Source organism: Capricornis sumatraensis, chromosome 16 (assembly GCF_032405125.1).
Source record: "Capricornis sumatraensis isolate serow.1 chromosome 16, serow.2, whole genome shotgun sequence".
NCBI lineage: Eukaryota > Metazoa > Chordata > Mammalia > Artiodactyla > Bovidae > Capricornis > Capricornis sumatraensis.
Genome location: NC_091084.1, coordinates 75,135,819 through 75,151,819, shown reverse-complemented (window position 1 = coordinate 75,151,819; position 16,001 = coordinate 75,135,819). Strand labels below are relative to the sequence as shown.

The window sequence follows — 16,001 nt, the reverse complement described above, 5'->3', positions numbered from 1 at the left end:
CAGTGGGCTTGTAACCGGCCCAGACACATGGCAGTTGGGGCGGGAAAGTGGGTCACAGGGGAGACCAGTGCAGCCTGTGGGGGCTCCCTTACCCAGGGGCCCCCGGGACTGCAGAGGGGCAGGGCCGGGACAGCTCCCCTACACTGGGCTCGGCCAGGGTGGCCCCTCAGTCCCTGCTAGGCCCTCCAGAGATGCCCTGGCTTCAGAGGCACAGGAGACTGATGGGGCGCTGGTGGCAGGGGAGGTAAAAAGAGAGACGGGGAGAGGGAGACAGGCAGGGATACGGAAAGAGAGAGAATGATAGGCGGAGGGCAGACAGACCCCTGGTGAAGCGGGCCTCCAGGGCAGCCAGGGCTCCGGGCTCCAGACCTCAGGCCCTGCGGTCTCCATGCGAAGGGCCCAGGGGGCCCTGAAGCGACCCCTGACCAGGACTGCAGGCCTTACTGGTCCGGGCAGGACAGCACCCTGGGAGCCAGCTCAGCTCTGCCCCCTGACCAGCCCTCTGCCCTCACCTGCCTCTGTAGCCGAGAGCCCTGCCACCCCCTGTGGCCTCCTGGATGGACCAGCCAGCACCACCCTTCTCCCACCAGCCTTCAACCAAGGCCCATTCCCTCCTCAGCCCATTCTTCTCAGCCTCAGCCTCCCCCAGATTCAGGGAGTGCCAAGCAGTGCCTGGACAAGCACCTCCTCTTCCTACACACACACACACACACACACACCACACACACACACACAGATACACCACACACATACACAGACAGAGGCACACACACAGAGAAATATACTCACACATAGAAACACAGGCACACACACACAAACACAACACAGAAACAAACACGTGCACACACACAGAGACACAGGCACACACATGCACACAGACACACACACACAGAGACACAGGTGCACGCACACACACAGACACAACACAGAGACACACACAGAAACAAATGCACACACACAGACACACACATAAAGACACAGGCACACACATGCACACAGACACACACACACAGAGACACAGGCGTACGCACACACACATGCTGATTCCTGAGGAGCCTGGGTCTTTATCACCAGCTAGGTGCTAGAGTCGCTCCCAGGCCTAAAGGAGCTGAAGCCGGATGAGGGACTTGACCTCAGGCAGCAGCACCTAAGCCACCAAAACGAGCACCCAGGTCCCAAACAGCCCCCTGGGACCTCCCCAGCTCGGGCCCTGGGGAGGAGAGATGAAAGCCCAGGCAGCCCCACACTCTCATTCCTCGTCCATCACCCTCAGCTGCCCTGCCTCAGCCGTGGGGGTAGGCCCTCTACTAGCCCCTAAAGCAGGGAGCCTGCCACCTGACCCTGGAAACCTAGAGCTCTGCCACCCTTACCTTCTCACTACCCACTTCCCACTCCTGACTCCAGGGGCACGCCTGCAGCAAAATGCAGCCAAGATATGAACGGCTGGGGAGACAGGTCATGAGGCCCCCACTGCGGGCTTTGAAAAGTCCCCTCCCCTGTCTCAGATAACCGCAGTTCACTCCTACCTTACAGGGAGGAGACAGGCTTGGAGAATAAAAATGCTGTCGCACAATCAAGGGAAGTATGGTGATTATTATCACCGTGAGAAGGTTCCGGGCCACATGGAGTTGGGAGGAGGAGGGTATACAGACAGACAGACAGATAAAGTGGAAAGGAAAGGGGCTTGCTGCTAGGATCTGTGCCCCCCGTGAGCCCCAGGGACCAGGCATGGGGTTCCGAGAGTTCTCAGCACAGGGACCCTCCTTCCATCAGGTAGGGCTTCGGGCCTGGGCCGGCTCTCTGGGCTGCATAGGAAGAAAGGAGCCCGGAGGGCTGGCAACCCCGCACACCAGGCCCAGAGCCGGGAACACAGCAGCCTGATGAGCCTCCGGGGGGCCAGAGGGAACGGGGACTGTTTGTGTCGCAGGAGGAAAGTGGACATGGAAAGGAACTGTGACTGGCCAGACTCCAGGCTCCTGGGAGGGAGAACACAGTGCTTCAGGCCACCTGAATTCCCACCCCTACTCCTCCAGCTCTCCCAGGAGGCCCCATGTGACCCTAGGAACACAGGTCATAGGTATGCGCCCCTTCCACAGACCTGGAAACTGAGGCTCAGGAGGCCCGTGCCCAGGGCCACAATGTGGGGCTGGCAGGGCCTGTTGGGAGCTGATTCTGTCTGTTTGCCCAATCTTCCCGTTATCTGCCGAGAACACCCCCCAACCTGAGCAGATAGAGTTCAGGCCTGACACCAAGGCCCAACCAGACACCCAGCCCCTGGACTGGGTGGCAGAAGAGGAATGAACCCCAAGCTGAGTTCAGGGAAAGGGGAGTGGCCAGCGTTTCCCGAGAGCCTCAAACCCACTGGACATCAGCGGTTGGTGTTTTATCCATTGCATCTCACGCCAGCCTCACAGTGACTGGTGAGGAAGATGGCGTTCTAATTTTTAGAAAGAAACTGGTGGTTAGAGAGGAGAAGTGACTTGCTCATGGTCTGAGGCTGACCATAGGTAGCTCAGCTGTCCCCAGCCCACACAGACCCCCAGGGGCTCGGGCCCACAGCAGCCAGTCGCTGCCCTCTTTGCCACCTTGGAGCATTAACTAATCCTATGAGACAGCTCACCCGCAGGACAGAACCTGAGACAGCTAAGCTGGCTTGGCCACAGGGAAGAAGGTGGTTGGAGTTGGGTCTGGAGGTAAGGAGGAAGACCCAGATCAGGAGAGGAGGAGCTGAAGGCATTCAGGCAGAACCACAGGGCAGGGGAGCTGAGTCCTGAGATCTGGAAAATTCTGCATGGTATATCTGGAGGGCAGGTACAGTCCTCAGGGGGATCAGGGGCTGAAATGTGAGGAGGACCTTGGCCAGACCACACCCTGTCCACCAGGGACCTTACATGCCTGGGCCTGGGGAGGAACTGGTAACAGGGGCAGCCTGGACCACCCTATCTTCCTTCTCCATGGCTCCCAGCCCAGAGCGAGGACCTCTGGCCAGCATTTCCTGGAGTCCTGGCCCCTGGCACCCAAGAGCCAACAGCCCAACTAAGAGCCCTGGGGTCCCCAATCCTGAGCTGAGAGTAAAAGGAGCCCAGAGTTCTCCCTTCTTACTTAGGAGGCAGCTGGGGTGCTGGACCAGGCTCAAGATGGGGAGCAAAGACAACACGGGTTCAAGTCCTGGCTCGAGGCCCTCCTTAGCTGTGGGATCCTGGACATCTCACTTACAGCCTCTGTCGTGATCGGTGAAGTGGGCCCAGTAATCACCACCCCCTCCTATTTCATAAGGGGCTGGGAGGCTTGCAGGAGTAAGCACATGAGAAAACTGCTAAAAGCTATAAAGCATCAGGTGTCATTATGAGAAATGAAGACTTGGGCACCCCAAGGCACAGGGTGACTTGCCATCGTCACGCAGCCAGGGGGCAACTGAGCGTGATTTGAAGTACGGCTCCTGGTGGCCAGGCCAGAGTCCTCCCACTGCAAGACCCCGAGTTCCCGGGGAGCCCTGTCACTTGGGCTGACCTTCTTTGCATGGGTGGTGGGTGGGACACAGGCTGTGTCCCCCACAGTCCAGCTCCTTCCACGACCCGCTACCACTCTGGACCAGGGGGCCCAACCTTGGGGTATAGAAATGAAAGCCCAGCTCTGCTGCCTTCAGCTGTGACCTTGGACAAGTCGTTCCAGCCTTGGGAGCTTCAGTTTTCTCATCTGTAAATAGGGGTGTGTGTGTGTGTGTGTGTGTGTATGATAACCTCTACTGGGGGAAGGGGGCTGGTGGGAGGATGACCAGACATCACAGCTGCAAAGTGTCCAGGGCCAGGCCTGGCACACATCAGACGGGGCTCTCTCCCCTTCCACTGCTCGGCCTGCCAGACAGCGCCTGGGCTCAACCAGAGAAGAGTTGCCAGCCTCCCAGAAAAGCGGCCCAGAACCATAACTGGGAACGTAAACTGGCTGGAGGACACGAGATCTCGGCAGGAGATCACATTACTGGGTGGTCAGTGGGGGTGAGATGTAGAGCAAGACGCTGGCTCAGAGGCGACGTGGGGGAGCCTGGCTTCCCGTCCCCTCGTGTGGAGTCAGTCCCCCAGGGCAGGCGCAGGGCTCAGGGACTGCATCTCTGCTCCTGCATGACCCCTGCGTGGGGGAAGCCCGAGACAGCATGCACATTTGGTGGGGGGAGGGTATTCGGGAGGAGCATGGAAAGGTGACGTCAGGGGTCCTATGTTAGAGCTCCTGGTGGCTCTCCTTGGATGTATCAGGTCACCTGTCAGAGCCTCAGTTTTCCTTTCCATAAAGTGGAAATGGTGGTGATTATCTTCTCCTCTTGCACACGGTTATATAATAGTGCATCCTGGAGAAGGGTGATGAGCTGGGGGCAGGGGCAAGCTGAGTTCAGATCTCACACCAGCCTTTGTTAAAGAAGCCAAGGTTCCTACTGGCAGCAACCCCAGGAGCTGAAATTCACTGCAGAGCCGCCTCTGCCCTAACCCACTACTCCATTGTTCTCAGACTGGGATCCCACACCAAGACCAGCAGCACGTCCCGGGAACACATTAGCGACACACATTCCTAGGCTTCACCCCAGACGGACGGAACCAGAAACTGTACGATCTGCGTTTTAACAAACCCTCCAGGAGACTCTGACGTATGTCAGGGTTTGAGAACCATTGCAACACCCAGTGACCCGCCTCCTATTCCAGAGAAACTCCCTCCCACAGACTCATCTCCCATCCCCTGGCTCCCAGCAGGCTGCTGGGAAGGCGTCACCATGGAGAGAGGTCATTAAATAGTAAAGATCCCATAATTAGTTAATGACATGCCAGGCTCCCCGACAGGAGGGTCAAAAGTCAGACTGCAGTCGTAGAGGAAAATCTCCTTCATATCTGTCTTTCTCTTTGTCTCTGACTGACTGTTCCACATGCATGCCCCAAGAGCCTGCCTGCTTCCCTCCGTGAGCCTGCTCGGCACCGAGGGACAGACTGGTGCCCCTCCTCCCCTCAGGAGGTGGCGGTTTAGTCGCTAAGTTGTGTCCGACTCCTGCGACCCCATGGATTGAAGCCTGCCAGGCCCCTCTGTCCATGGGATTCTCCAGGCAGGAATACTGGAGTGGCTTGCCATTTCCTTCTCCAGGGGATCTTCCCGAGGCAGGGATTGAACCCGGGTCTCCTGCATTGCAGGCAGATTTTTTATCGACTGAGCTACGAGAGAAGCCTCCCCTCAGGGGACCTGGAGCTAAATGTAGGGGAGGGGGGCACATACACTCTGGTATGTATCACAGAGAGGGGTTTCCCTGAGAATCTGGTCCTCAGACCTTGAGTTTAAAAATCATCTGTCAGGAATGCCACTTTGAAGAATTCAGCCTGTGGAGATCACTCAAGTTGAGAACCAAACAGACATATGGACAAGGGGGTCACTATGGCAACGTGGGCACGAATGAAAAATTCAGAACGGCCTAAATGTGCAACGGCAGGGGTGTGTTTAACTGGGTCACAGCAGATCCATGTGGTGTGATGCTATGGACCTGGGAAACACGCTGTGGAAGAATATTGAACAACATGGAAAAACCCTCCTCATAGTGTTAACCTAAAAGCAATAGCAAGGAAGTGGTTCATATGTGAGATTCCAACCACGCGCGCGTGTGTGTGTGTGAACACCAAACCCTTCTCAGGACTTATCTCTGAGCAGTTATTTCCTCCTCTGCATCTGTTCTTCACCCTCAAACTTCTTCCACAAAACTATTTCTTCAGTAATTAGAATGTCTTTTTTTTTTTTTAAAGGGCCCATTAGTTCAGGCAGAGATGAAGGTTTTTTTTTTTAATTGGCATAAATGGATTGGTACTGACATACACACACTACTATATATAAAATAGATAACTAATAAGAACCTACTGTGTAGCATGGGGAACTCTACTCAATACTCTGTAATGACCTATATGGGAAAAGAATCTAAAAAGAATGGATATTTGATTATATCTACAACTGATTCACTTTGCTGTACATCAGAAATTAACATTGTAAATCAACAACACTCCAATAAAAATTAGCAAAAATAAACAAAAAAAAAAGATGATAGAAATGTCTCTTTCCTACATCAGAATCATTGACCTGAGGGCAGAGGGGGAGGGTGCTATAAGGGAGGCTTGGTTGCCACCCCCCGACGCACACACTGAGGGAGTTATCATACTCTGCATGGTCTCCAAGAGGTCCCCACGACCATGATCAGGACCAACAGATGGAAGGGAGGATAGATTCATTCAAATTCTACACGATATTTTTTAAGAGTCCAATCCATCCGGAGATGAAAGGCAGTGAGTTCTCCAAGCCTTGAGGTGTGCGAGCAAAGGCTTAATGTTGGGATCAGACAGGGCAGATAGGTTGACTCAGGGAACTATAATGCTGCTCACAGGACGGCATTATATGATCTTGTGAATTTAGTCACAAGCCCCCAGCTTTGCCCTCGCTCTCGGCCAAAAGCACACGTGGGTGGAGGCTGAGCTCGGACAGTCTCATGGAGGACTGAGCCCATAGAGGCCCAAGGTCCTCCTGACCCCAGATTTCCAAATAGCCCCAGAAAAGCCCTTCACTCCAGATCAGGGACCTCGGTCTCTGGGGAAGAAGGACTCTGTTATTTCCCCAAAGGGGAGGCAGGGGCAGCCTTCATTCATCACTATCACGCTCATCATCCTCTGGCTTGAATGGAGGGTGTACTCTGCTGGGCCCACCACTGTTTCACCCAGAACTATGATCTCATCTAATCCTCACCGAAAGTTGTGAGAGAAGGGATCAGAGGGGCATTGGAGAGCCTCCGACACGGCCTCCTGTGGCTGTGAGTTCAGAGAGGCCAGGGGTCAGGCCATGGAGGCCTCTCTGCCTAGGTGCCCGACAGTGACCCAGAGCCTGGCTACCCACTCACTTGCGGCGAGATCTCAGACAAACCAGTCATATCCACCCCCACTGAGTTTTTATCTCCTTTATACATAAGGACGTCTCACCGTGTCCCATTGCAACAGCATTCTCATATTCCATCTCCTAAGACAGTGTGTGGGAGAGTGATTTTCCAGCCTCAGTAGTAGAATTACTCATTGCTAACATTATCGTCAGCAACGTCAAATGAACATTAATCAGTGTTTGCCTACCAGGTATCATTAGAAGCGCCCTGTAGGTATGAGGCGGAACACATATTCTTCTCTCCACCTGTTTCCCTGAACACTCATGCGGGCCGAACACCTGAGGCCTGGCTCCACCCACGTCTTCGCTTCTTGCCAGGACCCCCAGCAGCGGCTTGTCTGATTGGTTCATCTGGGAGATGTACTCAGTACTCTCAGTGGGAGTCTCCCCTTCTCAGTGAACCAGGCTGTCTGCTGGAAGCATTCCATCTGGGCTACTCCCCTACATGCTACCAGCTCTTGTGGAGAGGCTGGCTCCTGTTCAGAGCCGCCTGTGACCGGACGTGTAACTCTGCAGTTCCAGGGAAGAGTGAGCCAGCCCTCCAGGCACCAGATCCTGCCTTCCTTTGCAACTGCGCTTTTCGCTTGGTTCCAAATTCAGGAGAGGGCTTCCCTCTAAACTTAAAGTGTGAAGCTCCTGTAACTTTCAAAGCATCCCTCTGAATTGTTTGTTATTATTATCATTCCTATTTGAGAAGTGAGGAAAGTCAGCCCTCTGGAGTGAAAGACTTTTGAAATGCTTTCTCAACGTCAGGCAGCACGTGGGGCGTGTCCACCACGATGCAGGCTGGAGTGGGCTCCCATACATGTCTGACTCTTGGCTTCCTCCACAGACACTCCCTCAGTCTTTTGAGGCTTGACAAATTGACATTCATTTCAAACCAACACCCCACCCCCTTTTGAAATAAATATGATTTATTAACAACAACAAAACCCTCAATGTGATCCCCAAGTTCACATAATGCATTTCTGTTTAAATATGTATAGTACGTTTTTTGATAGCTTTATCATGTCTGTTCTTTCTTTGTTGAGCATAAAAATAATGCGGGTTTACTGCAGAAGATTCAGAAAATGGGGAAAAGTTTAAAAAAAAAGCCTGTAATTTGATATAGATAATCCCATTATTATGTTGTATATAAACGTATTCATCTGGTTTTTAGCCTTGTTGAATGCAATCATGGGGGAGCACTCGCTCATTCTGTTTCTGAGGTGTCTCTACGACACTGTGGGCACCTGCCCACCTCCAGTGACTATTTTGGGGCAGGAGAACAGGGTGGGCACCCACAGCCCTTTCCCTAAATAAACCCCTGCAACTCCCCAATGTGATATTGCATGGGCTTCTCTTACAAAAGCCAAGTGCAGCCGAATGTACGATAATAAGAGTTTTGCAGCCAGAGAAGGGCTATCTCTTGCCCAAGGTCACATGGCAAGTAAAGGATGAGCTGGGGTCAGAACTCAGGTCTCCAGATTTCCAGACTCAAGCCATTCACCAAAGACTGCCCCCAAAGACTTAACTCCTGCTCCCTATGGGCTCACCAGGTGGCAGAGTAGTAAAGGACCCACTTGCCTAGGCAGGAGACACAAGAGACGTGGGTTCAATCCCTGGGTCAGGAAGATTCCCCAGAGTAGGACATGGCAACTCACTCCAGTATCCTTGCCTGGAAAATTCCACGGACAGAGGAGCCTAGTGGGCTACAGCGACTGAGCACAAGCACATTAATAATAGCAACATTACCCAAAACAACTGGCACATAGTAATAGAAAGCACTCACTGTGTGCCAGGTACGTATCACACAGGCTTCACATCCATTGATTCATATCATTCTCAAACAACCCTATGAGAGACATACTATAACTGTCTACATTTTAGATGCTAAAACAGATGGGCAGAGGGGTTAAGACCCTTAGGGTGTGCCTAAGGTCACAGCCAGCAGGTAAATAGCAGAAGCAGAAATGATAGTCCGACTCCAGAGTCCTCGACGTGGTCTGTGGCTCCTTCTCCACTGCCCTGGGCCAAGGCCAGCTGGACCTCCAGCGGGCTCCTGGAGCGCTTACTGCCTGAGAAGCAAGAGAACTGGCCTAGGGGACCAGCCCCCTGGACCAGCTCACACTGCCACTTCACAGCGGAGCCAGCAACCGAACCAGGCTTCCTAGTGCCCTGTTTACAGCACTTCTTCCACTTTCCTGCATGGGTCCTATGGGCCCAGGTCTGGAATCCTCAGCAGTTCCCATCCTGGATCACCCCTCAACACAGCAGAGCAAGTCAGGGGTGGGGCCCAGAGAAAGGCAAAGAAGCCAGGAAAGAAGCCAGAGGGGAGAGTGGACAGGCCTTCCAGAGCTCCTCACCGGGTGGTCTCCGGGGATAACGTTGGGGGAAGCGGGGGTCTGGGAGGGCATCTTCCCATCTCCCAGCCCTGAGCCTGTGCCTCACGGGACAGGGGCACCTGGCACAAATAACTGCTGACTTGAAGGTAGCTTTTCTGGCAGAGTCAGGGTTCACTAAAGGCCAGAGATGCCCCCACCAGGCTGGGGCTGGAGGAAGTTGGGCTCTTCCCCTCTCAGGAGGGGAAAGGCCAGGCCTCACATGGGAAGCTGAAACCCAGGCTGAAGCAATCCAGGCGCCCTGTTCCCACATCCCTGGACCCCAGTTCCAGGCCCAGGGTGGGCAGTCCTGAAGGGCAAGGCAGGGGCGTGAGACCCTGCGTCCCAGCCCCACCCTTGCCCAGGAGTCACCGAGGATCTGGCTCAAACTGGGTCCCACTGGGCCACCCTGAGGAGAATCACTCACTCGTTCCAACTCCATTTTCCGAGTGCCCATTGTGGGCCAGACTTTGTGCCTGGAGTGGGGACACAGAGATGGACGGGGCCGCCCCTGACTGGGAGGGTTCCCAGGGACACACTCCGTGTGCCGCAAGACAGCAGCGGGGAGGCAAGGGCTCCGTGTGGACAAGCACAGAGGGAAGAAGGGAAGGGAAAGGAAGGGTTTTGAAGGAAGTCTGCCACTGACGTTTAGACCCACTTCCCCTCAGGAAGCTTAGAGTTACGCTGGGGAAACCCAGCGACCCCCAGGAAGGACACCATGCAGGCGGAAACGACTGGTGTCTTGGGGCACGCGCACACAAACGCTGGCAAGGCACGGAGGGCCTGTACGGAAGGCTGCGGCTCTGGGGAATGTTTCTGGGGGCCTGAGGAGCAGCCCGGTACAGCCTGGAAAGACTAGCCAGATGTAGAAAGCAAGGACAATGGCAGCTCTCATTGAAGGAGGGTTCACCACGTGCAGGCAGAAAACTGCTAAGCACTTCACATGCAGTTTTTTTGTTTTATCCTCACGTCACCCTATGAAGTATTAAACATTATTATCCCCAATGTACAGATTCAGAAACTGAGGCTCAGAAAGGGTCACCTAGCTAGGGATGGGCAGGGCCAAAACTGCAGCTCCAGTCCTTCACCACCATGCTAGTCTATCTTCCTAATCTGTGTCAGTTCAGTTCAGTTCAGTCGCTCAATCGTGCCCGACGCTTTGCGACCCCATGAATCGCAGCACGCCAGGCCTCCCTGTCCATCACCAAATCTGTGTGGACAGGCAGAAAGAAGCAAGGGTGCTTCAGGTAAGAGGTAGGCAAGGCTAGGAAGCGGGATCGGTTACCATGTGTTTGAGAGGAGTTGCCCAGTTCCACTCGGTGCGGACCCTGTGTTTGGTGTGTATGTGTGTGCACACACACACTCACATGTACCCTCCTTTGCAAGTGTCCGGTGTTACAGAACTTCCTGAGAGCCAAGTAAAGAATAAGTCATTAGCAGAGCAGGGAAGGCCAGCCCAGAGAGGAGAAGGAACTTCTGAAAAGTCACACAGAGGAACCAGGACAAAGTCTAAGACGCAGACTGCAGGCCTCTTCCCTCCCCTCAACTGCCTCTCCAGGTCAGCCCAGAGTGAATCTCTTGCTCACAGGAAACCCACAGTGTCAGGGGAACCCCGGGGATGAGTCAGGAACCAAGCAGCCCTCAGACACCCAGTGCGCCCATCACAGAGGCCCTGGGCCTGCGGTCCACCTCCTCCCAGGCAGCATCAGGGGGTGAGGGGAAGAGGGAAGCCGGCGTAGCAGGACACTCAGCCCATGTTTACCTCTGGGCTTCCCTCCTGGCTCCTCAGACCCAGGCTTACGGGGAGGGGAAGCCGGCGGGCAGGACAATTCCTGCTGAGATTAAACCGGCATCCCCTCCACCCCTGGCCCTGGTCTGTCCCGGAGAGGGGCCGAGGCTTTTCCCTCCTGCCTGCCTCTCACACAGCCAACTCCCGACCATTTGATGCCCTCGGTGAAATCGTAACCGCCCCCTGAGTTCCCCGTGGGGTAGAGGAAGTCGGTTTAAAGATTTGGAGCGAGGGGTCAAGGCCAAGGCCAAGCCCACGGGGTGCCAGCGGGCCCCAGATGCTACAGCTCAAAAGGAATGCTTGGGGCTTGGGGCTGCCACCCTCTGCGCCGCCGGGAGGGGCTGTCTGGGTCTCAGAGGGGGACAGGGGCTGCCCCCAGGGTTGGGGGGTGCGAAGGTGGGGAGGAGCTTCCAGACAGTGGTTCAAAACTCTGAGGCCTCAAGAGAGAGGGGACTGCCCCACACTGCCGAAACTTCAAAGGAGCCCTGGAGGAACCAAAAAAAATCCCCCCACCATGTGAGAAATGTGTGCTCCCACTGGCTAACCTTTCACCCTGGCCCTCCCTGGGCTGGACGAGGAGGGGAGGGGCTGCAGGCACTTCTTTCCAAACACCCAGCTCTCCAGCCCCCGCCCCCTGACGACTGGCTCATGTTCCCTCCAGTCGCCCAGCCCAGCCACCTGGCCTGCATGGGCAAACACAGAGCCTTCTTGGGCGACTCCCTCTCTATCACTTTGTAGCACTCATCACCCTCCCCAGCGTCCGTACCCACCCAGCCCAGCCACCTTCCTGAGTGTCTGCCGTGCTCCTCGGTCTAGGCTGGGTGGGGGATAGAAAGACACACAGGGCACATTAGACACTCTGGGACACTCGCTCTTCCCTCCCCTCCGACAGTGCCTTCCCCCCAACCCCAGCCCCAGACCTCCCCAAAGCCCCTGTGGGCCCTCCTTCCCCATCACTACTCCCATTGGCTCATTCTCCCTTGACCGCTGGGTCTTGAACCCCAGCACATCTGGCAGACCGTCCATCCTAAAGTGCCACTCTGACGAGGTCACTCCCCTGCTCGAAAACCTTCAGCAGCCCTCAAGGTCTATAACGCAAATCCAAACATTTCATCTTGGCATTCAAAGTCCTCCATGAGTTGATGCAACCTACCATTCTCCCTTCCCATTCCTGTCGAGTCGCAACTCTTCAGCCAGACTGGTTAATCGAGCTGCTTCTTCAAAATTCCCTGACCCCCCCCTCTTCCCTTTTCCATCAAATCTGAACCCTGGTCTTGGTGGTCATAAAAGGAGGCACAGTGGTACTGAAGCTGTGCTTATAGTATCTGCTGTATAGCATATGGGCTACTTTCAAACAAGGTTGAAAAAATTTCCCCTGAACACGCTGACCCCCTTACCTTCCTCTAGGCATCCGTATCTACCCAAAACACTGCCTTGGCTGTGGATGCTGAAACCTTCGAAATGCTTAAGGCCCACCCAAGACTCCACTTGCTCCAGAAACTTTCCTGAAGATCCCTTTGACTCTTTGTCTATCTCCTATCAGAGCCCCCTTGTCCAAGTTCCTTACCAGATTGTAAGCAACTAAGGATGGGGTCAGTGTGTCATCATCCGCCAGTCATCACATGGGGTGGAGGGGTGGTGGGAGGACTTTCCTTTAGATGTTTACTAAGCACTGTTGGAAAGGAACATCTCTTCCCTGTGCCCCACACAGGCAACACCTACTGACCCCTCTCCCTCCCCACCACACCAAACTCTTAATCTTATGCCACTCAAAAGCTTAGAGAGGGAGTCTGGGGCCCCAAGTTGATCTAAGCCCAAGCAGGACTTGGAATCGCAGGCAGAAAGTCCTGTTCAAGTCTCGACAACTCCAGGAAGCCCCTTCACCCCCTGCCCTGGTTTCCCTAGTGTCTCACCTCTCTTGGGCACCACCCCTCCCATACCTACACATGCTGTCCCCTCCACATATTAATAGTACGGCCCTCAACCAAACTCTGTCCTATGGTGGTGTAAGTCGTGTCCAACTCTTGTGGCCTCATGGACTGTAGCCTGTAAGGCTCCTCTGTCCATGAGATTCTCCGGGCTGCAATACTGCAGTGGGCTGCCAGCTCCTTCTCCTGTAGTGCTTTCCAGCTGGTTCCAAAGTATAGGGCTCATCTTGCCAGGAGATTCGAGGAGTCAGTCACCTTCAGTGCCCAACCCTGATCAAACAGATAAGAGGTGCACACACTGCCCCTCACCTCCACCCTGAGCCCAGCATGCAATGGAAGAGCTGGATTCTGGCCGCCAGAGCAGTTCCATATCCATGACATCTCATCTGGCCTTGAGCTCTGGGTGTGAGTTATCTTCTCCAGCAGAGGCATGGTGGGGATAGGGACCCCACTGGGAGCAACTCAAAATGAGTGCAGAACCCGAAGGCTAGTTCATTTCTACATCATATCACCTAGCTCCATCTGATATATAATAGACGTTAAGTAAACATCTGGGGGGTTATTTAGCCAGATACCTAACGACTGCAAGAGTATTACCCAAAACTCAGCTAGTCTTTGGTCTAGATGACATGCCCCCCCCAACCCCAAAATGGACAAAGTGTTGCTGGTGGCAGGTGGCGAGTTTTGGCTCTCACAAGGTCAGGAGCTTCAGCCAGCCCTCCAAAAACAGTCTCATTCCCAGGCAGGAAGCCAGTCTATCACCTGCCCATCCACATCAGAGCAGATGTCACACAGGGAGGGCTCACTGGGTGCCTGGCGCCTTGCTAAGCACTGTATACACATTATTGTATTATGTCCTCCCTACCAGGTGGCTCAGTGGTAAGGAATCCACCTGCCAATGCAGGAGTTGCAAGTTCAGTTCCTGGGTCATCGGGAAGATCTCCTGGAGAAGGAAATGGCAACCTATTCCAGTATTCTTGCCTGGGAAATTCCATGGACAGAGGAGCCTGGTAGGCTACAGTCCACAGGGTCACAAAAGAGAGGGACACAACTTAGCAGCTAAACAACCACCACCACCACTACCATTGATTATCATCACTATGCCCATTTTACAAATGAGGAAACTGAAGCATGAAAAGTGACTGGAACCCAAATCAATGTGGTCCCAACTCCTTGACCACCGAACTAGCTACTAGGGCCCAACACAGAACACCCACCGCCACAGGGACAGAAACCTCCAGCCCAAGAAGGAACTTGGCATGCAGCACGCGCCCTAGGCTCTGAGCTTGACTTTGGGCCCAACGTTTGGTGGGGTTTTCCCTTGTCTTCCCCACTCACCCAGATAAGAACTTGTCCCCTAGCTTCCGCCAGGGGCCTCCCAAGCCTCCTCACCTGGAAAAGCCCTGGGACGGGGCGGGGCGGGGGGGGGTGGGGTGCCGCGGTGGGCAAAGTCCCAGCTGAGTTTCCCACCCCACGTCTTACTGGGCTCTCACAGGTGTGGGGAAGGGAAGGCTGAGACCTCCCAGACTTGGGTCACCACGCCCCCTCCGCTCTCCAGCTTTCCCAGCCCTGTGAGTTCAAGTCCCATCGGAGGAACGAGTGAGACCCTTAAAGCAATGCGCTTCAAGCTCACAGAGAGCCCGCTTTGCTCAGTGCCACTCTGCAGGGAAACAGACTAGTCTGGGTGACGCGATCTGAAATACCTGTTGCAGTCCGCTCTCGCTTTCACTTGCCGGCCTCACCTTCCGAGGGTTCCTAGCGAGAAAGGGCAGTGGAAGCACGGAGTCCACCTGGGTCCAGCCCCTCCTTGTACTGGAACCCGAGAGGTCCAAAGCCGGTTAATTGGGGGGCGAGGGGGACGCGCCTGGGGTCACACAGCTGGTGCGCGGCGGAGGCAGAGAACTGGGAGGCGGGTGGCGGTTAGGACTTGGGAACTTAAGCTCCTTCTCAATCAACCACCAGCTTGCCTGCGCGGCCCGACCTGTCACTTGTTCCGAGAAAGCTGCCCCGAGCGGGCTCTGGAAATTGGGGGCGAAGACTAACCTTGCTCCTGGTTTGCCGGAGGGCCTCCCCCACCCACTTCTCACCTGCCGCCTCTGCTCTTTTTTTTTTTTTTTTAGCTCGGCGCTGCAAGCTCAAGAGTCGCCCGCTTGCGCCCCAGTGCTCCGCGTCCGACTGCGCAGCGCCGGGTTCAGTGGCTCGATCGTCCGTTCCCCTCCCAGCGGTCTTCGGGGAACTCAGAGGCCTCGGCTTGGCCCCGCCCACTCCAGAGGACACGCCCCCTAGCACGCCCCTCGGCCTCCGGACGGGGCCCAAGCCGCGCCTCCAGCTCAGCCTCCAGGCTCTACTGGAACGTGGCTGGGCTCCCAGCCCGATCCGGCTCTGCTCGCCTCGGCCTTCCCCGCCTCGGGCCCTGTGGCGAGTGGAGCTGCGCCCCTTGCCCCGCCCCGCTTACGGCTCCCCCCCCAAAACACTCCCGGTCGGCCCCGCCCCCACGGTCACCCTGGGGATGGGGCCCTCCCTAGGCCTACCCCACTCCACCTCCAGCCGCCGGGCCTTGCCTGGATAAAAAGCTCTCTCTGGCCCAGGCTGGGTGGGAAGCGCCCCGTCTCAGCGCTACCTAACGGTCCCGCCCCCTCCTCAGCCTTCCTCAACATTCCCAGGCTCCTCCCAGGCCGCTGGAAGGTCCTCCCAGCATCCCTGCCTCTGCCTCCCTCGGCTCCGGGGCTATATCCCCCCCGCCACCAGCCCTCCTAGGAAGAGGCCACTCCCTAGGAACGCCCCTTCCCTCGCTTCACCGCCTGTCTAATCCTGCCCTGCCTTGGCAACCCTAGCCCGAGCAGGCACGCCTCCGGGCGATGGGGGGGCCACACTTGGCATTCCAAGGCGGGTATATCCGGGTGCAACGGGGAACGGCGGCGTGGGAGCGGCTTGCGTTCCAAGTCCGGGCTTCTATCAAGACGTAGCTTGGACCCAGACACGATT

The 16,001-nt window shown here is 55.5% G+C and overlaps 1 protein-coding gene and 1 non-coding gene across 2 annotated transcripts in view; one reads left to right on the top strand and one right to left on the bottom strand.

Annotated features, from left to right (window-relative positions):
- Positions 1–15,228, bottom strand: part of CD82 (CD82 molecule) — a 55,281-nt gene extending 40,053 nt beyond the window's left edge. The window contains exons 1-2 of the mRNA XM_068988761.1: positions 15,104–15,228; positions 14,720–14,771 (exon numbers count right to left, since the gene is read on the bottom strand). The gene's annotated coding sequence lies outside the window, so the exon portion shown is untranslated. The remainder of the gene's footprint in view (positions 1–14,719; positions 14,772–15,103) is intronic.
- Positions 12,323–12,448, top strand: LOC138093300 (small nucleolar RNA SNORA61). The gene has a single exon (XR_011146036.1). It is a non-coding gene; the product is annotated as a small nucleolar RNA SNORA61 (small nucleolar RNA).
- Positions 15,229–16,001: the final 773 nt, after the last annotated feature.